This window comes from Gopherus evgoodei, chromosome 9 (genome assembly GCF_007399415.2).
Source record: "Gopherus evgoodei ecotype Sinaloan lineage chromosome 9, rGopEvg1_v1.p, whole genome shotgun sequence".
Lineage (NCBI taxonomy): Eukaryota > Metazoa > Chordata > Testudines > Testudinidae > Gopherus > Gopherus evgoodei.
This window is the reverse complement of record NC_044330.1, coordinates 107,069,424-107,091,441: the sequence shown is the minus strand read 5'-3', so window position 1 is coordinate 107,091,441 and position 22,018 is coordinate 107,069,424. Positions and strand designations below refer to the sequence as shown.

Sequence of the window (22,018 nt, the reverse complement as noted above, 5' to 3'; positions counted from 1 at the left end):
TTTCTCAGATCCAATTCTTTAAAAGTCCTGGACAACCCCAGGTCAATCTAGCAGGCCAGGCATGCCTGATCTGTGTCTGTGGTGAGGGGCTTTGGATGAGGGAGAGTGGAGAGAGTTGGTGTGGACCTTCTCACGTGGTCCAGGCCAAGTTTTCCAGGCAGTTTTTTCTCTTTTTGAAAAGTTCAGGAGTTTCACAGGCACCCCTTCATTGGTCTGTTTCAGAGGTGCTTGAAGAGATCCGTGAAGCTCTTCAAACCTCCAACTTGAGCACTTTTGCCCATCCTTAGTTCTTTCTATTTTAATCGTATTTTTGAGGCCATTGTCTAAGGTCCATATTTAGTAATATGTAGTCCTTAGACATGTAGAAAAACCCTGACATCAGTGGGAGTTTGTCTGTAGAAGAATTGAGTTAAAACTGTGGGCCTCAGTGTTTGGACCAGAGTCACTCTAAGAAACTGTTTCATTAGCAAGCTGGCAATGGTTAATTTAGATCTATTCTACTAATCCAATATAAACTCGAGAGCATGAGTTCTTCTGGTCCATGGATTCCCTTGGTTTTTGCCTTTGGCTTTACTGTATGGCTGCTGCACTTTTATATAAGTAGGAAATTCAAATTCCATGTGGCGTTAGGGTTCTTGCTCGTGTGACAGATCTGTGGTCCGACAAGGTACATTTGATAACCCATATATAAAATAATGTGCTTTTGCTGTCTTCACTGAACGGGTATTACCTATTCCAACCCCCAAAGACAACTTGTTTTTGTGGTCCTTGATCCTTCTCTTATGATCTTCATAGGCCTGGTCTACACTACGCGTTTAAACCGATTTTAGCAGCATTAAACCGATTTAACGCTGTACCCGTCCACACTACGAGGCTCTTTATATCGATATAAAGGGCTCTTTAAATTGGTTTCTGTACTCCTCCCCAACGAGAGGAGTAGCGCTAAAATCGGTATTACCATATCGGATTAGGGTAGGTGTGGCCGCAAATCGATGGCATTGGTCTCCGGGCGGTATCCCACAGTGCACCACTGTGACCGCTCTGGACAGCAATCTGAACTCGGATGCAGTGGCCAGTAAACAGGAAATGCCCCACAAACTGTTGAATTTCATTTCCTGTTTACCCAGCGTGGAGCTCTGGTCAGCACGGGTGGCGATGCAGTCCCAAATCCAAAAAGAGCTCCAGCATGGACTGTATGGGAGATACTGGATCTGATCGCTGTATGGGGAGACAAATCTGTTCTATCAGAGCTCCGTTACAGAAGATGCAATGCCAAACGTTTGAAAAAAATCTCCAGGCTACACAGTGCTGCATGACAAGCGTAGTGGAAAGCCAAAGAATCAAATGGATGCTCGTGGAGGGAGGGAGGGGGTACTGAGGACTCCAGCTATCCCACAGTCCACAGCAGTCTCCAAAAAGTATTTGCATTCTTGGCTGAGTTCCCAATGCCTTTAGGTTCAAACACATTGTCTGGCGTGGTTCAGGGTATATCTCATCAATTTACCCCCTCCCCCCCATGTGAAAGAAAAGGGAAAAAAATCGTTTCTTGACTTTTTTTAATGTCACCCTATGTGTACTGAATGCTGCTGGTAGACGCGATGCTGCGGCAGTAAAGAGCAGTATCTGCTCCTCTTCCCTCCCCGGTGGCACACGGTACAATATGCTTGATAACTGCTGAATACCCCTGGCTGGCCTCAGGTGAGGCCGGCCGGGGGGGGACGGGGGACGTGCCTGGCTAAAAATAGGAATGATTCCTGGTCATTCCCAATAGATGGTACAGACCAGCTAGTAACTGTCTTCATCATAGTAACTGGGGTTGAGCGTCAATCAGCCCTCTCCCTTTCACGTGTAAAGAAAAGATTCTGTACTGCCTGGGCTATCATAGCAGCGGGATGCTGGGCTCCTCTCCCACACACCGTTTAATGTCCTGCCTAGACTCTCATAGCAGCTGGAGGCTGCCTCCCCCTCATTTTATCTCACTAACAAGTCAGTGTTTCTTATTCCTGCATTCTTTATAACTTCATGACACAAATGGGGGGGGACACTGCCACGGTAGCCCAGGAAGGTTTGGGGAGGAGGGAAGCAATGGTTGGGGTTGTTGCAGGGGCACCCCCTAGAATGGCATGCAGCTCATCATTTCTGCGGGATCCGACACGGAGCGGCTGTGCTCTCTGATACACTGGTTGTCTAATACACTTGCCCCATATTCTAGGCAGGACTGACTCTATTTTTAGATACCATAAAGGAGGGATTGACTCAGGGAGTCATTCCCATTTTTGCCTTTGCGCCCCTGGCCGATCTCAGCCAGGGGCACTCATGATAGCAGCAGACGGTACAGAACAACAGATAGCCGTCATCTCTTTGCCAATTTACAATAGCAGCAGACGGTACAGAACGACTGGCAACCGTCTCTGCTGTTATGCAAAAGCAAATGAATGCTGCTGTGTAGCGCTGCAGTACCGCCTCTGTCAGCGGCATCCAGTAAACATACAGTAACAGTGACAAAAGGCAAAACAGGCTCCATGGTTGCCATGCTATGGCGTCTGCCAGGGCAATCCAGGGAAAAAGGTTGCGAAATGATTGTCTGCCGTTGCTTTCCTGGAGGAAGGAATGAGTGATGACATTTACCCAGAACCACCCGCGACAATGATTTTTGCCCCATCAGGCACTGGGATCTCAACCCAGAATTCCAAGGGGTGGAGGAGACTGCGAGAACTATGGGATAGCTACGGAATAGCTACCCACAGTGCAATGCTCCGGAAATCGATGCTAGCCTCGGACCATGGACGCACTCCGCCGAGTTAATGTGCTTAGTGTGGCCACGTGCACTCGACTTTATACAATCTGTTTTACAAAACCGGTTTATGTAAAATCGGAATAATCCTGTAGTGTAGACGTACCCTAAGTTTCTAAGGTGCAGCTAGTTCCCTTTGCCTGCTGATGCAATACTGTCTCTGCCTGTTATTAATTGGCCTACTCTTAGTTGTCAACCAAACAGAAGCATGACTGTGGGGGTGAGAAGGTTGTTGAGCAAACATGAAAATGCAGGAACATGGCCATGTTCTCAAGTTTTTGTTCACTTTTTTACTGTGCCAAATGCTGGGGCACTGCTGTGCTGTGTTGATATCTTCAAAAAGCAGACGCTTGCTGGCTTTAGAGAGATATGGGTTACTTGGTTTGCTTTGGAAGAGAAACTGAATAGAAAATCCACAGCACAGTAACATACATGTTTTCGTTACTTTTCTCCTATCACCTCTCCTTGTCAGATTTCTGTTTTCCCTCTGGGATTTTCCTTTCTGCAGTGTGCTGTAGGGGCTAAAGCTTGAACAACCAGTGAATTGACTAGACAGAGACTCTGCTTTCTGGGTAATTATTACTTGATACTATATCGATAATTGACAGCTTTGATGTTCCTTGCTGAAGTTGTACCGTGGCAGTAAGGTTTCTGAGCTGTTTTTCTTCAAGCATTACTTTGTGTCTGTAATGTATTGTCTGGGAAATGTATACTGTGGGTGATGGCATAAGGGCTGTCTATACTGGCAGGCAGATGCTCAATAAATAATATTTTGTTATTTTTCTCCCATTTGTTAAATAATTTCTGACTTAGCTAGAGATTGATGGGAATGTATTAGTTTACCATAAATACAACCAAGAAAGGAGCAATAATTTTGCCGTATGCCTGCCAGTAATATCCAGAAATACAGTGAATTACTGTATGTTAAAACATCAGAATTGTGTGGTGTTTGTGCCCAGTGGTATCTGAGCACCCCAGTATTTTCCTGTCTATAGGAGAAGGAACAACTGGAACCTCTGATGCACTTTATGGTACCTCTGGGAATGTCTGATATTTTAGTAGGACGTTGTAAGTGTCCAAGAACAAGCAGACTCTGTGACTGCTGATACTTTGTGTACTGACGATGGTAGTTGTTAGATTTTGCTTTATTGTGTTTCTACCTGTTCTGGGGTTGCCACCAATAGAGTTTTTTTAAAGGGTTCATTTCAGTTTTGATGAGTAAACTTCATGTTCTCCAGATTTAGCTTGCATGAACTTGAGGTTCTGAAATAACATTTGGGTCTTAGAAATGGCCTCGTATCACACCTTGATAGTGTTTGATACAACCTCATTACATGACTGTGCAGTATTCTAACTAACATTGTAACTTTGCGACGTGACATTCTGATGCATAGTTTTGACCCATTGCATAAACTCAGTTAGGTAGCAGTCCTGTGCCTACCTCAGCCAAATAGGACATGGTGTATATCCCTGAGATTGAGCCCCTTAGACTTACCTTAAATTACTTTATAACAATTTTTTTTTAATTTCTTGCTGTCCATGTTTATAATTTTACCCCTTTAAAATCCTTTATTAACTTTAATTTTTCCTTCCTAAGCTTTGCAAACTTGTATTCTGTTAAATGAGCTTCTTTGGCAGGTTTTCCCAGCCGCAGTTTTAATTTATATCTTCTTTGTGAATACTAGATGTAGTGAATCTTGGACTATTTCCAAGCTCTTTTGAAAATTCATATTTTCCTTGAGGCATAATTTCAGAAGTTCATAGTGACTAATAAGTACTGCATGCTAAACACTCCAAAAGTCAGGATGCTGCACATACTTTCCAATACAGTAAGTTCTAATTTGCTAATTGTCAACCGTTAGTGATTTCTAGCTAAGTTCTGAGCAGCTTTAAACTTCAGCAATATTTACTGAACTATAGAGAAATTTTTGCTCTCATATATTTAAGAAACTGAACTCTCCAACTTGTGACTTATTACTGCAGAATATCCTGATTAAATTCATTGGAACACTCGCACTTCAGTAATGCACTGGGAAAGCCAATGTGACTGGAAATTTACCCGCTATAGAAGAACATTCTGAATTAAGTTGTCAAAGCAGTGCAGATGGGCTCAGCTGTTATGCCCCATTGATGCAGACGGGATTGTGTCATTTCCCAATAGTTATCCAGTAAATGTAACCTTCCTATGCATACTGATGTTCAGTTTCCCAATGGTTTATTTTGTTCTCTGCAATTTTCTGTGAAAAAATATTTGTCATCATTATAGAAGCATACAGTAACATTACTAGAAGTGTACTTTGGAACTCTGAGACTGCACATTTTGTCTGGGAAATTATCTGTAGCAGAGTGCAAGTAGCAATTGCCACTTTCTTCATGGGGATTACTTAGATGCTGAAATTTAAACATGTAGTTAAGTGCTTTTCTGGACTGAACCAGAGTACCCAGCACCCCCCTGCCAGATCAAACCTGTAATGAGAAATGAATGTGACTGTATTGTTACTGGAGTGTGTCTTGAATCTGCTCCTACTTTAAAACTGCATAATGTTCCTGAACAATGTATGTTGGAGACTGAGAGTTGTATGGAAGGAAGTGATAGAATTTAGCAACCTGCTTTGACTGGTCTATACAAGAGTGCTGCTTTGGGACAAGCTATATCTTTGATTGCCTGGGTTGCTACTCAGAGCAAAAGTCATCCTTTTTACTAGGAAAACTTTTTTTTTTTTATTGGTTATGTTTCTGCTAAGGATGAACTTCAAAGGGTTGAGTTCAGATAATCTGTGAACTTTATTGATCTAGGAAACAGCCCGAACGTCTCACAAGGGCAGCGTTTTTAGTGTTATTTCTAGGTCTCCTTAATTCTGGTTCAGTCAGAAGAACAGAGAGAGTAATTTTTCCTGTGCTTTGGTACTTGTCCTCCTGGTTGTGGCTGAAAAAATAGGTTCACCAAACTTTTTGAACCATGGCAGTGGTTCCTTTTGGGTGAATTTGGTTCTTGCTTGATACAAACCAGTTTTTTCCTGCCTAGAGATGTGGACACAAGAGCAGTCTGGTGAAATTGTGGCTAGTCCTAAGTGATTGTGCAAAGAGCATAAAGGGCTGAGAAAACCTTGGTGATTACACTCTTGTCACACAATGCCCTGCAGGTGTGTATGCCCAGCCGCGGTAAAGGAACAGACACACTTCCCCCGTTTTGAACCAGCCAAGAGAACAGAGTCATCACAAGAGGAGGTGCATACTGCACCTCTTTGAAGGGTGTGTCAGTTCCCACTGGGGCGCGCACACACACTTGTGAGTTCTAGCGGTGTTCTGGCTCAGTTAGTAAGAGAGCCTGTAGGTCTTTTCACGGGGCAGCAGGACCTCTGTCCTCTCCCCAGTGGGGCCAGTAAAGTCAAGAACTTCACCAGGTTCCACGTAAAATACAGATACTTTCTGCTTCTATTATAGAAATGTATCCAGCAGAGTTTGAAGTCATGCTGACTCAGGCTCCTTTGACTTTGGGCTTGATATTGGGTTTGATTTGGGGTTGGAGAACCTCCTATGCTTAAGCCTGATCCCTTGTTTTTGGGGCCATGGCAATTGTATGTGACAATCATGCAACTGAATTGGCTGGAAAGGTGGTGAGACCCTTAGGTTTCCAAGAGGGAGTCCAAAAAGGCCCTAATCGTTAATACCAACCATAATGGTCTGTTCTGGCCTGGCAGTCTGTGAAAATAAAGCACGTTGAAAATCATCAAACAAATGGAAAAGAGGAAATAATAAATATTAATTGACTAATGAGAGGTGGGTGTGGATAACTTGTGGTGTGTGTTATGTCTGATCCAAATAAGTTCCTTATTGATCTACAAAAGAGAGTAAACAGCCTTAGCAAAATAGGTAAATTGGTTGGTGTTCCAAACACCGAAGGAATAATTAAAAGGTATCTGAAGAACGTAGAAACAAAGCCAGAAAACTACGAGTTTCGCTTTGTGAAAGAAGAAGATACTGGACCTGGGGATGGAAATTCAAAACAGACCTAGAAAAGTACTGAGGAAGAGGAAAATGAGTAAAGATGTAGGAGGCCTAGGGTTGATAAAGAACTAACCATTAGACATGAGTTTGCAACATGATAATGCAGAAGAAACGGCAACTGTAATTTTTAGTCTGTGGCTCCAAGAGGTCTCCAAGAAGCGGGAGGGATAGCTCAGTGGTTTGAGCATTGGCCTGCTAAACCCAGGGTTGTGAGTTCAGTCCTTGAGGGGGCCACTTAAGGATCTGGGGCAAAATCAGTACTTGGTCCTGCTAGTGAGGGCAGGGGGCTGGACTTGATGACCTTTTGGGGTCCCTTCCAGTTATGTGAGATAGGTATATCTCCATATATCCTGGAAGAGAATTAGAACTGTCTCGTTATCTGGTGTCTCCAGCACTGGGCACAGCATTAGGAAGGCAGTGGGAAGATGAAGGGAGTTGAGAGAAAAGAAACAAAAATGACCAGAGGTCTGGAGAAGATGATTTATGAGACCAGATTAAATCCACTGCATATGTATGAGTGGGGAAAGTGACAATGAAGGAGCAACCAGTAAACACCAACGAGGGGGGAAGTTATTTAGAGTGATGCATGAGGTGAAGGAATTTAGAGAAAATACAAGCTTAGAATCGGGAGAAAAGCTCCCTGACAGGGAGATGCATTAGGCTTAGGTTTTGGAGTAGTCTTCTAGGAAAAGGGCCTGAAGTCCCATTGGTCAGCGTAACTAAAACTGGGCTAGAGAAAACACTAGTAAATATTCCTGGGAACACACCTGCCTTGAGAAGGAAATAGGCTGGATGACCCAGTAGGTAGCTGCCTCCTGTAATGTCTACAATTATCATGCTGCATGACCCGCAATCTGGGACTGAACAAATATGAATAACTGACATGTGTTACTAGGGGCATGAAGTACAGTTTAATGTTACCATAGATACCTGTGATACTATACGAGTGGTAAACTAATGTGAGTTAGCTCTATGTGACATGACTGTGACACTCTGATATGGTGTGTGACTTGAATTTTCTCTTTGTATAAACAAGTTGGACCCTGTGTGGCATGATGATGGGAATTTGTTACCAGCATGTCAGTCTCACAAGATGTAGAAGGTTCTGCTTGGAAGCAAAATGCAGGAAATAACTGAGAACCCATGGAACCAAAAAGGAAAATCAGATTTGCCAAATAACTGCCAGCTGAAATCTGCTGACTTTCCCAGAACTGCTCAGAGGCCTACGGTTTTGGTATCATTCACATTTCTGTACACATCACTAACATATATCAAATGAATTAACACACACACTGCTATTCAGCTTGGTTGGCACTAGCAATTCAACGTGTTGAATAAAGATGGTTTTCTGACATCAACTATATGTGGAAAAAAATATAAATGTTTTATTTCCTCAGACCTGACTGAAAACCTTTCTTTTAAAAAAAATTAAATTAAACATCAGTTAGGAAGACAGAAATAAAAGAGCAGGATCTATTTCCACCATTTTATAAGGCAGTTTCAAAGGGGTAAACCAGTGGCAGATCAATTATATGCACTGGTTAGGAATACGGATTGTGTTGCCATCATTTTGCATGTATTTCCTTATGCTTAGATGATTTACTGTAGCTCCATGAAGGGAAAAAACATTGCTTTGTTCTATTTTTTAAATTAAAATAATAAAGAGTCTCCTCTGGATGATAGTTCAATTTATTTGTCTGCAAAGTTTTGTGTGTTTAATAATGTGTCCATTGTCTTCAATGGTCCAGATTTGTGAAGGAGGGCAAGTGCGAGTATGTTCAGGATAATAAGGATATGTACCTTAACACTTTGGTGCAGGTATATGCTAATGTGAATTGTTTGGGTCCCATGTAGTCTGTGCCACTGTGATCATCCAGAGAAATGTTACCATGGGGTTAAGGAAGGGAAACAAGCAAACAAATGAAAAAATTGGGGGGAGAGGGGAAGAAGTAAAGGAAACCTCTTTGTGACTTAGAACAGAGCCGCAACATTATTGCCAAAAGCAAGTTTACTACAGGCTCTGCAGACACGGAGACCCCAGCTGGTCCTGTGACTAGATGGAACAGGGCTTCAGTTCTGGGAAACACCCTCCAATCCAAGCCTGTCACAATGACCAAACTCTTACTGTGGTTTGACCTCTGTAAAGATCAAAGCAGAGACCAAACCCTTGTGAGTTAGAACCAAATGTCACATTTTTTGCTCATTGTCACAACTTTAAAAAAATAAAATTAAAAAAAAAGCCAGAAGACTGATTGGCTCCTTTTGACCCTGACTAAGGCCACTGAAAATTGTATTTTAAGAGTGAGAATTCAGTCCTGCTGCTCTCTCCATGTGGCATCTTTCCTCATACCACAAAATATCTTCACTGACTTCCCTATTCCTTCTGCATCCAATGTAGACTGCTTTACCTATGGAAAGGGGAAGACTCCTGCCATGACATCTCTCTTGCTCTCTTGTCGAGTTGCTAGCAGAGAACTAGAGGTCACAATATATACAGTACAGTTGTATATCCTCCCATCGTCACTCCAGCTGCAGTAGTGGCTGCAGCTGTCTTTACATGGACACTAACTTTTGTGCACGTTCCTACTTTACAGTTGCAGTACAACCCTAACTAGTGGTTATGAAAAAGTCTGTATTTTCCCTATGCAATTTTGCACTTTGTTGCTCCTAACTGTTCCTACAAAAGGGAATTGTTTAAAAGTAACCCCTTGTCCCTGTAAGGGTGCTTCTCCAGAAGGCAGAGTGTTCAATGGAAGCTTTCAATTTCCAAGGCAGAGAGATCTCACTGTTATTCCCATTCACTCCGGTAAATTGTATTGGACTCTTTATATTTATTGCCTCATTTTATAACATGGAACTAATTTTTAATTTTAATAACACAAGCTGTAATCTTTCTTAGGTTGTTTGGAAGTCAGAAACGCCATGAGCATCTTCCCGAATGCTATATTGTTCCGTATTCATCTGCATTATTGGTGTGTCAATTGCAGTTGCAGAACGGAACACTGACAACTTGCGCCAATAATAAACATTCATTTCCTAATGTCCTTGCCTCCTACAGTACATGCTTTTTATGTAATAGCCCTTGATGCAGCTGGTGAATATGTCCTATAGTGAAGGGCTTTGGGATCCTCTTATAAAAGATACTGTAGGCTTATCTCTCCTCCTACAGCAAAGCTTCAGAGGCAGATTTCTTCTGTGCTGTGCTCTAGTCATGGGGATATGTTTTAACCTTTTGCAGACTGCAGACATATGGAATATGCTGGATACACAGAAAGAAACAGTGCAGCCCACGGGGAAGGGAAGAGATCAGATTACTACTTACAATTCTGGAATAGACTGTCCCTCAAACAATGGCTTGGTAGGATGTGTCTGAATGCTCAGTCCATGCATTATTTTGAAATCCTTCCATCTGTATATTGTGCTAGAGGCCAGATGCCTTATGCATTGTATGTGGAATTTGGGCCTCACCGAAGTCAACGGTGGAAAGACTCATTGACTTCAATGGGGGCATGATTTCACAAAGTATGTTTATTTCCTCCATTCACAACTGTAGCAGAGAAGAAAAGACAACAGGAGGAGGATGCACCCACAGTAGGGGTTCAATCTGCAGTCCCCCATCACAGAGCTCGGCTCCCAAATCCGCATCCGCTACATTTTAGTCTTTGTTGGAACCATGAGAGGAGTTCACTGAGATATTTCCTTCCACCTTGAGTCCAGGCAAATGGCCTGTTTGGTAATGTAAAGCAATGTTCTGCCTCTCCCAAGTCCTGCCACAGGACTGTGAAGTAAACAATTATGATTATGTGTTTGTGTTATCATAGCACTGACAAACCCCAGTCATGGGCCACCACCCTGTTTCTCATGCAGGTGGCCAGCTCTGTGCTTCTGGTCCTGAGTCACACCTGGAATGTTGTGTGCCAGCAAAAGGCCCATGTGGAGAACTCTGTACTGACTGTGAATTCAATGAGCAATGAAAACCAGAATTTTCCCGACATTGCCAGTTAGTCAAAACTTACTTTCTCTCTCTCTCTTTTTTTTCTCTTTAAATTTCCAAAAGTTTTCTGGGAGTATAACTGGGAGTTTACTCAGGGATTGAGACATGGAACCTTGAATCATGATGTTGATCCCTATAGACACCCAAATGAAGAAGATAGAGATCTGTGTGTGAAAGAGTGAAAAAAAGCAGGCTGGAAAACAAGAGTCACCCTGGGACCCAGGCATGCAGGGAGAACCATAGAAAGACATTCATTTTTTTTTAAATTTGCACTGCTGCACTGGCACCAGCCAGTTTTGTTGCTTGCTTAGGTGAAGGGAAATTGAACAATGGCTGTTCTGTGGGGCGTGAGAGAGCACAGTCTGCTTTCTGAACAGTGCAAATGTTGCTGCTGCTGATTATTAACTTAGTGGGTCTGTAACTTCCCTTTTTTGAGAAAATACATGTATTTGATCTAAGCTCTTTCTGTTTCTCTTCTACAGCCTTAGAAATGTTTTATTGCCGTTGTCTTCCAGCTCTGCTTACTTTGTTCACTCTGTTATGGTCCAGATGGGTGAACCAAGGGAATGGCCATGATGTTGTTTCTCTGGTGATACTATATGTGACCTTCCTGATTAGACTAATGGGCAGTACATCTGACACTAAGCCACTCTGCCTTCCACCAACTCTGTACTTGATCTAGCCTCCGTTCTCAGAGGCTCGTGGCTCTGTTTCTGAGGCTGGGGTTCACTTATTAAAATTCTGCTGTTCAAAGTGCACAGCTTAGTGATATTAGCTAGTATGGCCCCAAAGAAGAACCAGTTTTCTTTCTTTCTGTTTTTTTTTAAGGTTTTGATTAGGTGGAAAAATATTTCTCCATCTGTTACTTTCTGTTCTACTAGTGAGCTCTCCAGTGGGCTCACGGGTGGGTTTTGCCTTCCTCTATATGCAGCACGAGCGTTTTCAGACAGCAGCCAGAAGAGTTTTCCAGAAGTGGTAAGATCTTACCTGGACAAAGGCAGAGGGTGAAAGATGCCATGTCTCATAAGCATGATCCCAGAGTGCTCTGCCTAACCTTCCTACAGGGCAGGTGACAAGAAAGAACCTATAAGGGCTCCTCTTTGAGGACCTTCGGGTGGATGAGCCGTTGCCTTGCACTACCTTTCTGAAAAGGAGTGAACCCAGTGAAGACTCAGTGGCTCCGGCCACACCTGCAAAATATTATATGTGAGTCAACAGTGCCTTGGGATCAAGAGATGATGACAGAGCCAGTGGAACCGGCATGAGCACTTCACCCTTTTCCTTTCCTAAAGGGAGATTATCATCCATCACTATTGATTCAGTTTCTGTTGTGTGCCCAGACTGGAAGATAGCTAAGAAATCCATTGAAGCACCACTGTTGTTAAAGTTGGCACCTCACCGTCTTTTCAAATGCCTATCCTGACCCAAAGGGAGGCTAGAGACAGCTGGGAACAGATGAGGTTACTAACATCCCGGGAGAGGTTTTTGAGCAAAGGCATGGCAAGTCTGGAGTCATGTCCTCAGTGATGGAAGTTTTCATCATTTGGCCAGTGATGGGCCCAGGGGTTTTTTTTTGGTTTCCAGCAGCAGTGAAGGCCATGGGTCCATGTCATGGCGATTGATCGCAACTCACTAAGCACACCCGAAACCTTAGTACTGAGAAAGGTCCAAGTAGAGCAGGTGAGGAGTTTCTGCTTTCCTGCTATTCCATGGAAGCACTCAGACTGGCCTGCTACTGATTGGTGTCATCCGAGAAGAAGTAAAATAATTCTGTAAACTAACTCAGCTCCCAGGCTGACAAAATCCAGGTTAATCAGATTTTGTTATGGAGACAAGTAAATGTTTCTCAGTTCATTGCTTCTTTTGTATCATTTACCTTTGTAGTTTGCATGCAATACATATTGCCTGGCATTTCAACTGCAGCAAATTTGGACATCAAAATACAGTTTCTGTTTTCTTCTGCAAGCCCCCAAAACTTCTGTCCTTCAGCGGCAGGGCCCCTGCTCAGATATTCCAGCATATGCTAAACTTTTGACATCAGTGACATCTTTGATTTAAAGCTGGAGCTCATAATCTCCCTGTTTTGAAAAGGTAAGTCTGGTTAGCTCTGAAAGGTAAGGTATCGCTCAGCAGTGAATAAATCCTGATGTCTCCAGTTCCGTGCAAGCTGGGATGTCTCAGCGGGAGCACAGAGTCTGCAACCTCAGGGCTGCAAATCCAAGAACCTGCTAAAGGAATAAAAAATGTAATTTAAATGTAAAAATGTGCTGAAATGTTAACTGATGCTAATTATTTACATGTTCTGCTGCACCTGGTAATGTTGGGTTGTTCTATTTTCTAAATGTTTCTGTTAAAGTATCCAATATGTAGTGAAATAAGGCTTTAAAGACCAAAGGGAACAGATGCTGGTTTATTATATTAATTTTAATGACCAAAATCAATACCCATGGTAAATTATGTACAACCAAGAAATGAAATAAAAACCATCAATAATATATTGTAGAGCACATTTTTACTTGAAGCAGCCATCTTTGTTTGAAAAGTAGAGGTAAACCCATTTCAAATGTTATCTTTATGACTGCATTTTGATTAGCTTCCAGCCCATTTGAACTGTTGGAAGTAGCTTCTCCCCACCTCCACCCCTGGATTGATGTTACACTTTCCTTAACAGAATGCAGTATTTCAGACTGCTTTTTCTGGGGCCCTGAATTAAGGCTGTGATGGAATACACCCTTGTATTCACACCTTACACACTAGTGTAATAATCTTTGTACAAGGCATGCCTGATAAGGTATCATTTGAAAACTCACAATTTATTAGTCATTATTGTCCAGGTAAAATATGTGTGGCAACATTGTATGTGAAGTTATATGATTTGCCTGTATGATGTTATTGACGTGTTCCAAACCTCACAGCCCCACCTAAGCAGATATTGGCAAACACACCTGTCTTGAACAAAGGAGTTTGCCTTAACAAAGTATGTTTGCCTTAATTTTCATTTAAGTAGTAAACAGAGTGATCAAGCAGGAAGGGAAAACAAAGGGAGCTCAAACAGGTGGAAAAAAACAGCAGGGAACATATTTCGACACAAACGCTTTGTCTCCCAGATCGCAGCTGGAAATGTTTTTCACGAGGTGGACTGAAATTATAAACAGAAGGGGTAAACACCCCAAGAGTCCCACCTTCCCCCGCACTCTTTGCCCATCACATTTTCTGCACCCAAGGTGGCTAAAGGAAACAGCTGTTGCACTTTTGGCGAGGGGTTCTGATCTGAAGAGTTTGATCAGTAACCTGGCTGGAAGCATGTGAGAAGAAATTTTGCTAGAATCTAATATAGTTTTATCTACTATAGTAAGTGTTTTATCTTTATTTTTCTTGTAACCATTTCTGACTTTTATGCCTCATTACTTGTACTCACTTGAAATCTATCTCCTTGTAGCTAATAAACTTGTTTCACTGTTTTATCTAATCCAGTGTGTTGAAATTGAAGTATCTGGGTAATGCTATTTAAAAGAAGATGGCATATTATTCCCTTAAAAGTATAATGGATTTAAAATATTCGCACTGTCCAGGCCTGGGCTGCGCATACAGGATGTGTATTTCTGGGGGAAGATCCGGGACTGGGGTGTGTTGGGATCACCCTGCAATGTAACACAGGCTGGTGAGAGGCAGGGTGTAGCTGGCAGGCTGCAGTTACACACAGATACTCAAGATGTGGCTGGTATGCTGGAGGCTGTTTGTGAGGAGCCCAGGTGGGAGCTACAGCAGTAACGCATTGTGAGGCGCCCAAGGTTTCAGGGTAGGGGTGATACAGCTCCCCCACTGATCTGGATTGTGCCCTGGTGTGTCACAAAGGCTTTAGGAGGAGTTGTGCTTCTTCATTCTTGGTGACACTTTAGTTCCTAAACCATATCATTGTTATGGTTCTCTCTGAACCACTTGATTGTTGGTTTCACATTTCACAGTGCTGTATGGTAATATTATAGGTATCCAGGAGGTCATGAAAATGGATGTGAAAAAACCAACCAGATACAAAAGTCAATAAGGCAACAAATCAGTCAGCTGCATTGTTAGAAATTAAAATAATAGACCCATATCCTGCATCAGAATCAGCTAGAATAGACCCTAAACTCCTGTGCAGTTGCATTGACTTCAGTGGAAAGGTGCAGTGATCCACTCTAGCCAATCCCAATCTAGCTAAAGTTTAAAAAATGAGAACTATGAATGCAAAACATCACAGCTAAAAATTCCTTGTTGATATTAACTGTGGGATGTCTCTCTCAAGGGCTGATTGGAATTATTTCATATCTTTGCCGTGGCACAGATGTAATGTTGTCCACCAATGACAAGAATTATTTCCATAAAATTTCCCTGCCGTGTTGTGCTTTCTGAAGCGCTCTCAATGGCAGTAGATAATGCTGACTCATAACAGACGCAGTGAAGGAAAGAGCAGCTCATTTTAGCTTCTCTACCAAAAACATGGATCACATTTTGCTACTAAGAGAAAAAATGTCCAGCCAAGTGCAGATATGGGAATGTGGAAATAAAAGGGGAGTCAAATCCCTCTTCTCATTGAGCTCTGTGAATAGCACGTGATCATGATTTTAAAGGAAATGAACATGTAAGTAGCAAGTTGTCCCTCCTGTAGTAGATAAAAGATTTACAAAGATTGAGGAAGAGAGATTTAAGGAATGTCTGAGCCTCCTTTTGTTTCCCTGGCTCTCCTTCAGGCTCTGAACTATCTCAAATAGACGCCAAATATTTATAACTTATTTCGGTTGGAAGGTAAATTACTAAATCTCTTGGTGTTTCTTCCTTTGCCTTGCCTCAGTCTGAGACATAGCACCCTCAGGTTCAAGGCATTCTCTTAATTTATGCTTGTTGACAAGCCCCTAGCACATTTCCCCATCATTTTTCTAAGTTGCATACATTAACTGCATGTGAAACTGAGCATATGTTACGTTCCTTGGTGAATAACTAACAGCTACAGTGTTAGTCAAGAGGCTTTCCAAAGAACACATGTGATGGGGTCTGGGAGGTGCTGACCACTCTGCAATTCCACTGATCAGCATCTGGCACGTTTGGGGAGTGGCCCCCTAGAAACTAAACTGCCTCAGTGGAGTTCTGCATTTCAGTGGATTTCAGTGCTGTGGTCCTGCTGGTAGGTAGGAACCGTGCTGCCTGCCAGTGCAGCGCTCCTTACCGCCGTGGAAGGGCAATGTGTGCTGTGTTTTAATTAGCATCCTTGGAATAGCGGGTTATGATGGAGAAGGTGACTTGTAGGGGAAGGCTGGGTTAGAATTGATTGATGGCCACCATCCATTTTGTGTTTTATTTCATTTACCCATATTGGCTGGTGATCAGTGGCTGTTCTTTTCCCTTGCCTTGTCCTTTGCTTCTATAATGTGCCTGACATATTTATAGTTATAGTTTTTCGGTAGCTGGATGGATGGTGGGTTCTGGTCGTATTTTTGTACTGCCAAATATAATCCTAGAAATGCACAAATGCGTTACTTGGTTCTAAATCAGCTTGGTGTGAAAGCCAGGTGGTTGTGCATAAATTTTGCATTAAAAATATTAAAGTGCCACAAATACATTTAGCAGCCGAGCCAAATCTCACCCACTGACTCTCCTAAGGTGAGGAAGTGTCTTCCTGGATGAGCAGGACCCATCCAGCAACTTGAGCAGGATCTGAAACTTTTTTTTCAGTAAATTTCTAGCCCTTCTGCTTGCAAAGAAAACCTAAAAAATAGACAGTGAGTCAATGATAAGCAGCCTGGCAGTGAGAGCATTGCTGCTGTCCCATGGTGCAGCCTTAGGGGAGCCCAACTCAAGCTGCTTCTGTTCAGTCCCGGAGCTCTGCCAACCCTGCAGGCTTTCCCCATTGGCAGCTCCAGCGGTTCCCTGCCCAGGTCTGGGGTAGGAGAACAGCAGATTCACTGCTCCTGCTCTGCCTCCAGCAGCTCCCATGGCCCCTCCCTAAGCTAGGAGGGAGCAAATCTAGCCTGAGGCATGTTGGCTTGATGAAGGCATTAAAACTATCGTATATGGACCAGTCAGCCTAGAAATCTTACATTGCCTGAGTAACAAGTTGCCTGAGTAGCAAGTTGTGACTATCTATTATTATTTGTTCTGTGGTCTGTGAGACATTAGTTGTGTTGGTTTCAGTCTGCGCCTTGTTGGACACATGTTTGCATTATACTGCATACTCACCAGCAGCCACAAACCACACAACAAAAACACTAACCCAGGAACCTATCTTTGCAACAAAGCCCATTGCCAACTCTGTCCACATATCTATTCAAGTGACACCATCATAGGACCTAATCACATCAGCCACATTATTGGGCTTGTTCACCTGTACATCTACCAATGTGATATATGCCATCATGTGCCAGCAATGCCCCTCTGCCATGTACATTGGCCGAACTGGACAGTCTCTACGCAAAAGAATAAATGGACACAAATCTGACATCAGGAATCATAACATTCAAAAACCTGTAGGAGAACACCTCAACCTTTCTGGTCACTCAGTAACAGACTTAAAGGTGGTAATTTTGCAATAGAAAAGCTTTAAAAGCAGACTCCAATGAGAAACTGGTGAACTAGAATTAATTTGCAAACTAGATACCATTAACTTGGGCTTGAATAGAGACTGGGAGTGGCTGGGTCATTACACAAATTGAATCTATTTCCCCATGTTAAGTATCCTCACACCTTGTCAACTGTCTGGAATGGGCCATCTTGATTATCACTGAAAGTTTTTTTTCTCCTGCTAATAATAGCTCATCTTAATTAATTAGCCTCTTACAGTTAGTAGGGCAACTCCCACCTTTTCATGTTCTCTGTATGTATATATATCTTCTTACTATATGTTCCATTCTATGCACCTGATGAAGTGAGCTGTAGCCCACGAAAGCTCATGCTCAAATAAATTTGTTAGTCTCTAAGGTGCCACAAATGCTCCTGTTCTTTTTACAAAAATCACAGCTATTGGCAGCCAAGGTCAAGGTCATTAATGAAAGTATTGAATAGTACCAGACCTAGGAGGCACCCTGGTGGGACCACTCTAGGTAAACCTTCCCTGTTTGATGTGGGAACCATGAGTAACTAGTCTTTGAGTACAGACTTCCAACAAGTTATGCACTCACCTTATAATAATTTCCCTACTTTTCTTATGAGAATGTAATGAGGGACTGTGTCAAAAGCCTTACTAAAGTCAAGATACATCACATCTATTGCTTCACACCCATCCTCTACAACAGGAACCCTGTCAAAGAAGGAAATTGGATTGGTTTGATATGATTTGTTCTTGACAAATCCATGCTGATTATTCCTTATAACTCTGTTGTCCTTTAGGTGCTTACAAATTGATTGTTCAATAATTTTTTCCAGGATCTTTCCAGGCATCATTGTTGGACTGACTGGTCTATAATTCTCTGGGTTCTCTTTGTTCCCCTTTTTAAAGATACCTCTCGTGTTTGCCATTCTCCAATCCTCTGGGACCTTATCCTCCCTCCTGAGTTCTCAAAGATAATTCCTAATGAGTCTGCAATTGCTTCAGCTAGTTCCTTAAGTACCATAGGAGGAATTTCATCAGGCCCTGCAAACTTGAGTACATTAAACTTATCTAATAAATAGCCTAGATGGACCATTGATCTAATCCTGTAAAGCTGTTCTTAGGATATGAGAGAGATCTATGAAATCATGACTGGTTTGGAGAAAGTGAATAAGGAAGTGTTATTTACCCCTTAACATAACACACAAACCAAGGATCATCCAGTGAGATTAACAGGCAGCAGTTTTAAAATAAACAAAAGGAAGTATTTCTTCATGTAACACACTGTCATCCTGTAGTCATATCTGATCTAACTTGTGCTTGGCTGCCCTGGCCCTGTGTAGCCTGATGGATAAAATTCCAAGTTACCACTATGATGACTGACAGGTTCTTGTCCCAAGATCAGGCCTAGAATGATTACGTAGTTGGGAACCCTGATGTGCGCATGTGCAGCACTCACACTATAGGAACTCTTCTGTAGTTCCAAATAATTTATTAATATGTTTAGCCAAGCCCCACACGCTCTAACTCAGTAAGGTAGAGAGAGAGAATACAGACTGTACATCTGAACATCCATGCTCACACCATCCCTTGCAGAACAACCTGAACTGTTAACCATTATCTTCCTCATCACCGTCACCTTCTTCATCCTCCCCAGTGGCCATCATTCTGGCCCCTCCCAAGGGCTACATCTCTGTCTCCTACTGCCCTAGGATGACACTTTTATAATATGTTACACTGATGTTACCATGTCTATTGCATATTCGATAGGAGGGTTCCTTGTATGTATTTCCTTCCCATACCAATGTTAAGATGTCCTCCTTCTACAGGTTAATGTATTTATGATTTCACCCCATTATCATATACATCAGTTCATTGTCATGGCACTCTTGCCTTTGGATGTTCTGACCAAAACCTTCCAGAAGCCAGTGTCAGTTCATGCTCTGTGGTTGGCTGATGTCGTTATGGACAAAATACCCCCCTACGCTCTACTTCCAGTTCCCCCAGACTTGTGTGTTACCCAAGTTTATCTATGCCAAAGTTGATAGGCCTCAAGCCTCAGGCCTGAATATAATACATATTATATTATACATAATATACTTACAGGATACAACGCAGAATATAAGACAAAGCAGTGAATATAATAGAAGTAAGCTGGCCCACTGGACTCCATCCTGTCACAACTGTTACCTTGTCATTCCTGTGTTAGTCTGTTCACCCGTTGCATCCTGGACCGCCAGCACCCTGGGCCAAGGAGTCTCAGAGTTATTTGTTTTGTGTGCTGCGTAGTACAATGAGGTGCAGATCCCTGTTAAGGTGTCTGAAGCATCAATAATAAATAACAGCAGTTATAACATTCTGGCAGCCAGCGATCACTGAGGCACAGGAACAAAAGCCAGCCCCCTTTTCATGCTTCAGATATCCTCTCCACAGCAGCTCTGTGCTATCCAGAGACTCCCTTTACCCCAGGGAATTCTTTGATGAAGCCTTCTTCATAGTTTCTTTGTGTGCAAACAGCTGTAGTGGAGCCCTATACTTGTACCCTTGGTGCCTTGCATAGTGCATACAGCAAATGTTCACCAGTAGTGTGCTTTGTCTTTTGAGTTCCGTTTATTCAGTATGTGGAGAGCACAGCCAGGACAGTTCTCCCGGGAATCAGATATATTAGTATGCCTTGCTCGACCTCTGAAATTGTAATTACTGAGCTCACAGAGAATGCTTTTTCCTTTCTGCATATGCATAAGTTATTGAATGGAACCGAAACCATTTATGCCTCTCTTTGGGGCAGGCTGTGGCAAGTAGGCGTTTGGGAGCAAAGCTGAGGTCAGAAACTCTAGGGTCCGACACCGTGTGCACTTCCATGCCCTCAGATGGAAATAGGAGTTATTTCGTGAATCAGAGCCTAGGATGCTGTTTAAAATCAATACCTTTGAATACTCAGTAATGAAAGGGAAATGCATTCGCTGCACATTAGCCGAACGCCTATGAAGATTTCAATTATGCTATGCAAGGATTAGAGCTTCATGGAAGAGTTTGTCTGTATTAAAATTGGCTGTAAACTCAGCAGGCTTAACACGGTGTGGAATCATGCCACCAGCCATCCGATTGCCTGCCCAGTGTGAGACTCAGGAAGCAAGGACACAAAGGGCTAGAGAAAAAAATCTTTATAATTTAGGTCTATCGACGCTATTGATTACATTGTGTGGATACAATGCAATTACCTTGTGTGACCCCTATTGAACGCTGGGTAACGGCCCAATGAATTTTGACATTATCCTAACCAAAAGCATTAAATATCTTGACCTGTAGCTGTAAATGTCTACATAATTATTTATGATTTATAGCACAATTGGATTAGATGGCACAGTGCTTACAATGCAAGCAGCAGCTGATGGCCTATCTGCAGGAGGGCTCCCCACACTGGGGAAGCTGAACCAGTTTGAGCAGCGCTGGAGGAGGAGGTTTGCAGAGTTTTTATAGGGCAGAAGAGACTAAAGGTGAATAAGGTAGAGTCCTTCTCCTTCCAGGTACCCCCCTTCCTGGGAAAATGCCATCTTGGGCATATATCAGTATATGCGGGGACAGGCAAACTGCTATGATGTCATTTTTCAGGAACTTGAAGCCTTCAGCAAGTGCAACAGGAAGAGCTTTGAGCTGTATTTTGAAGCCAGAACTGGGTAGACCAGACAGAAAGGTGATCACATCAGAGCCTAGAGAGCCCATTTTGCTAGGCCCTGAACAGACACAGGTTTCTAGTCTAAAGAGAAAAGACAGATACAGGGTGGGAGGGGAACTGCAGGCACAGAGAAGTGAAGTGACTTGCCCACCTGATGAAGGAATAGCAGTTAGGTCTCCTGGCCCCCCATCAAGTTTGCAATCCACTAGTGGTGCAGGAAACAAGTGAAACACCTGTTTAACTGTCTGACATCTTTGTGCCACGTGGAAATCTCAGAATCCTAAAGTGAAAGATTATTCTTTTTAGTCCAATCCAACACAACGTGCACACTAAAATAGGCAAGATCCTGTGTTTTATATGCAGTTTTGCCAATGAGGAAAGTTATGCACCCTATCGCAAACTCAGATTGTGCCCCAGGAGAGAGACGCTTTCAGACATATACTAGGAGACCAGAAAAAGAAAAGCTGGAAGGTGAAATGTTTATTGATACAAAACCCTCAAACCAATTTTAAAAATGCTATGTGTTTCTTAAAAAACGAAATTGGCATCCAAAAGGATAATTTGCTATGGATTGTAGGCAAAACATTACTTCGGGGGCTTTTGATAAGTCAGGCATTCAAACTGCAAATAAACAGAGCACAGGATAGAAGCATGAAGCTGAATGAAATTAAGAAGCTTGAAACAAGTGCATTAAAATGCTGTTCTAGAAAATGTATAAAGAAGTGGTTATCACTGGGGACTCTGAGGTACTACACAGCTAACAGTAAGTATGAAAAAGGTAATTCACAAAACTGATTAAAAACAGTTAAACAAATGCAACAGAGACAGCTTCCTTTCACTCTCAAAATACACCACCCTCTCATTTCAGCCACCTCTCTCTTGTTTTTCTTCCTTTTTAACTTCCTTTAATAATCTATTTTGGAAGAAAAACTTATATTAAAATTATGGCCTGGATTATGATGCATTTCCCCGCCTTTGGGTACGTTT

At 42.5% G+C, this 22,018-nt stretch overlaps 1 protein-coding gene across 4 annotated transcripts in view; it reads left to right on the top strand.

The window, feature by feature from the left end:
- Positions 1 to 22,018, top strand: part of HTR2C (5-hydroxytryptamine receptor 2C) — a 436,533-nt gene that overhangs the window by 197,103 nt on the left and 217,412 nt on the right. For 2 of the 4 annotated variants that reach the window (XM_030574619.1, XM_030574620.1), the window contains exon 1: positions 3,191 to 3,366. The exons of the other annotated variants lie outside the window; for them this stretch is intronic. The gene's annotated coding sequence lies outside the window, so the exon portion shown is untranslated. Of the gene's footprint in view, positions 1 to 3,190; positions 3,367 to 22,018 lie in introns of those variants that run through there. 4 annotated transcript variants of the gene reach the window in all.